The following is a 4,752-nucleotide window of genomic DNA, read 5'->3' on the forward strand; positions in this document are numbered from 1 at the left end:
AATTAACTTTCAATAACCAAAATAAATTATTAAAATAAAATGACAGTAAGGAAGTATAGTTTTTTATTTAGAAGTTTGAATTTTACAATATTTTTATGGTTGAAACATTATAATCAATCCTCATTGGACAGTTATTTCATATTTTTTTTATCTATTCACATATATTTAATTATGACAAAACATTTGTTAAAACTTACTGTGAAAAAAATGAGATATTTTAATTTTGATTATATACATAGGCAAATTAGTAGCAAATGTTAGGAGGAAGTTTAATTCATGTAATAAAATAAAACTTTTATTTCTTTGATAAATACTTATAATTACAGGTTCTACTGTTACTTCAATTTTAATTTATTTATTTAACTTTAATATAAGAATGAGTGATGAAAAAGCAAGCAATAAAAAGAGTTTTTCTATTTAATGAAATGTTTGTGTGTGGGTTAGAAAATCAAAAATATGTTAGCTGATTGAAAATATGAAAGACCAGAATAATGTGAAACTGGTCTATGTACAAACCATAAAATCTTATTTAAAATATCAGAAATGGAGGAAACACATAACAGTGCTATAAATTTGGTAAATGAAGAAAATGAGACAGAATTTAACACCACCAAATCTGGTGATGAAAAGGAGGGAAACCAAACCAATATCTTGAGAAGTGAACAATATAAACAACAGCCTATTTATCATGACTACAAATTAATTAATTATGAATTTCTGAATTATGTAGCTTTTAAATTAAAGTCAGTGGCAATTTTTAAATAGCATTTCTTAACTGCTAAATTTACTTGACTTAGAAATGGGTGGATTTTCTTGTTTTATTGTATTATTACCTTATTTTTTTATATTCTGTAGTTTTGTAAAATAAGTCAGTTTTTCTCTCCCCTAACAACTCCAGCAAAGCAGATTTTCGGGTTGCAATTTGAAAAAAATTGTAGACCTATAAATTCTCAATGTTGTCTGTCCGTTCATCTTTCCTTAATCTTGAGAATGGAGTTAAATATATGAAACATGATTCTAGATATGGAAACCTTGGGCTGGAGGCCCTGGTTAACTATATAAGAACTTCTGATGCAAACTGGAAATCACGTTATTTCAATTAAAAAATTTTTCCTGAAAAGTATTAGATAGATGACCAGCATGACTCTATTGTTAAAAGAAAAGTATGATGTACAGGGGCAAGTCACTACTAATTTGAGGTGGAGAGCAAATATTTTAAATTAAATAAATTGATGACCATATGGCTGAACAGTCAAGGTGGCAGCTACCGTTCTGCGGAACTTGGGATCAAATCTGGATGGGTTGAACAATCCTCAGGAAATTTTTGGGAAATGGTCTGTTTGGATAAGTTTGGCCCCATCCCTCATCACCTAGCCACCCTATTGTGGGCCTAGCCAAAACCATAATGGGCTTGCTAAAAAAGGCTCTCTTAGTGCCTACAGGGCAGAGTTAAAAAAAATTAATTAAATTAAAAATATCAGTAAAAATTGCAGCCTGGCATTGTGACAATGTCACAGTAATTATTTACTTGTTGGAAATAGTCTTTAACAACTTTAAAAAAGTTTAAAAAGAAATATCAAAATTGGTTCAGGATCAGTAAACGAGTTAGTAGTATCCTACTTGAGCAGTAAATCAGCCCTTAAATTGCTAGCAATTGCCTAATATCATGATACCTACAAAAGAAAAACTATTGTGGGTAGCCAGTTCAGAGATTGCAAACAGTATTCTCAAACAAGTGCTGAAGTGAATTAATAAGAGCAAATGTCTTCAAGACTGTCTGTCTTAAGCAGACTGACCATCATAAACAATGTAGATAGTCTAAACAGACTAAATTAAAACTTTGTTGGTATTAGTTCTCTTTCAAAAGTCAATATTGTATCATTAATATCAAAATTTTTTTACAATACAATAAAGGAAAATAAAAATGTATATATTTAAAACAAAATATAAATGTTTATGAGTAAAAGTCTTCTTCTTCTAATAGTGAGACTAGTGATCTTTATCACTTCTTTCTTAATTAATTATCTGCAATAAACAGCGACGAAGATTAAAACAATTCACTTTACTCACCTATTTAACAATGCATTTTGGATTGGTATTATCTACTCCTTCAGGTTCACAGCTCCAATCCAAAATGCATTGTTAAATAGGTGAATAAAGTGAATTGTTTTAATCTTCATCACTGTTTATTGCAGATAATTAAAAAAGACGTGATAAAGATCATTAGTCTCACTATTAGAAGAAACTTTTACTCATTGTTATATCATTGTTCCATTTTAATAATTTTATTAAACAATTTACAAATAAATATTTATACTATGCAATGTGATATGAAATGTAATGCAAATGCAATAAAAATAAACATTTTTTTTGTAAAAAACTAAAAAAATGTTTATTTTTATTCTAAATAAGAAATTTTCATAAAATTTTATAATTCAGTTTTCTTTATAACAAAACTTCATATATTTAGCAAAAAAAATTTGTTTATTCTTCACAATTCTTCAATTTATTATTGATTTTTCTAACATCATCATCAAAGTTTAAAAAAATTAATATAGTTTCTAATATTTATAAAGTATATTTAACATGTTTAGTAATTCAATAAATGAGGAACTAAAATGTAAAGTATGTAAAGTCTACCTTTGCACAAGCTGATTGGGTTGATGAAATCGTGGTAATAATACTATTATCACTTGAAGCATTAGGTTCTAAAATAAAAAATAGAAATTTTATTTTGTAATAAAAAATAACTTAACTTTAATATACATAATATAAGAAATTCATAAAATTCATTATTATATAAAATATTTCTAATATTGAAAATTATAATAAGCAGAAAAACATTCAATCATTTTCAAGTATTACATAGTTATTAAGAATTCTAAATCAAACATAGTTATTTAAAATTTATAACTATATTAAATTTAGAATTCTTGGTTCCTGATAATGAGTATGTAGTATTCAAAACCTCTTGAACCTTTACATATTACATTTAATTCACAAATATTTCAACAGCTTTCTTACAATTAGAGATTTTGAANGTATAGGTCTTCTCTCTGTATTATATATTTGATTTAAAACCCAGATTTATTAATTATAGGGAATAATATTACAAGCTAAAATAGATAACTTTAGTGTTTTAATAAAAGTTATCTTGTGATTTTATTTAACAGATATTAAGGCATTTATTCAAAAAGTACATTCAAGTATATTGTATATACTTTTACTTTCTTCAAATACATTTGAATACCTGAAGAAACAAGTAATCAAACAAAAAATATTTACTGTAATTTCTTTATTAAACCCAATGAGTTTATCTTTAAAAATATGCATTACCTTGAGTTTAGTTGAAGTCCCAGGGCTTGCAATAGAATACGAGAGATAAAATCTGAAAGATATCTTTTATTTTACATTTTTGGAACTATTATTATAACGTTTATTGGTTGTATTTATTGGTTAAAGACACAACATTTTGAAATAATTACTGTTTTCATAGTTAACCTGTCTCAATGTTTTTCAAGTTGATTGTTGCATTGTCATTCATGTCTGTTTTGATGTCATTTTCAAAATCAGGATCTTGAATACCATCTTCTGATTCAAATTCACCATCTCCAATTTGAGTTTTCTTAATTACTCTTAAGCTGATAAGCTCTTGATTTATGAACTCAATCATGCCTTTCCCACATTCAATATTTAACAATATTTATAATTTTATTTACATAAATATTCCTGTGAATCCTGGAATAGAAAGGTTTCTACATTAGTTAAGATCAATAGAATATTTCTGATATTCTAATATATATCTTAAGCATTATTCAGGAAGTAAGCATATAAAAATTTGTAGAATGTTTATCCTCATGCAATAAATTAATAGTGATTTGAAAGTAAATTTGATTTTTGACGATATGAAACTGTGCTTTGCTATTTGTTTATGCTTCTGACACAATATAGTGCTATAAATTAAGACACTTGGCGGATTTTCTCATCTTTATTTAGTTGAATGCGCTGTTCCGGTGTAGTTCTACTTTCATCTTCTCTAAATTTGATGATCTCCGTTGTTTCAATTATAACTTCTTATTTTGACTCTTAATAACTTCTTAAATTAAGACTCTTAATTTATAGCACTATATTGTGTCAGAAGCATAAACAAATAGCAAAGCACGGTTTCATATCGTCAAAATAAGAAGTTATAATTGAAACGGCGGAAATCATCAAATTTAGAGAAGATGAAAGTAGAACTACACCGGAACAGCGCATTCAACTAAATAAAGATGAGAAAATCCGCCAAGTGTCTTAATTTATAGCACTATATTGTGTCAGAAACATAAGTAAATTTGATGTTATAGAACAAAACTTCATTATCTATTTTTCAAGTATTATTTAAGTAGATGTTAATTTATATCTAACTCATAAGTAATAAAAACTGGCTTTAAAATAATGACAGATTGCTATTTTCATAAACAGAATTAAGAAATAACTTTGAACTAAGAAAAAAATTTGTTCATGTGACATATCTCTCACATATTTATTCTATTTTACATTATTTTTTCAAGATCAGTTAATTTTATTTCTTAATTCTGATATGAAAATAGTTCAATAAAATAACATGAAAAATTATTTATTTTTAAGTATATTTATTAGATCATTATAATGCAAATATCTGAAATATTGAAAATCTGATTACAGAATTTGCTTAATGCAGTTTTGCTTAACACAGGATTTGATTAATGCACAATTGCAGCCGTTATCTTT

The sequence above is a fragment of the Centruroides sculpturatus genome, unplaced genomic scaffold, assembly GCF_000671375.1.
Source record: "Centruroides sculpturatus isolate CEXI.00-Female unplaced genomic scaffold, Cexi_2.0 scaffold738, whole genome shotgun sequence".
Lineage (NCBI taxonomy): Eukaryota > Metazoa > Arthropoda > Arachnida > Scorpiones > Buthidae > Centruroides > Centruroides sculpturatus.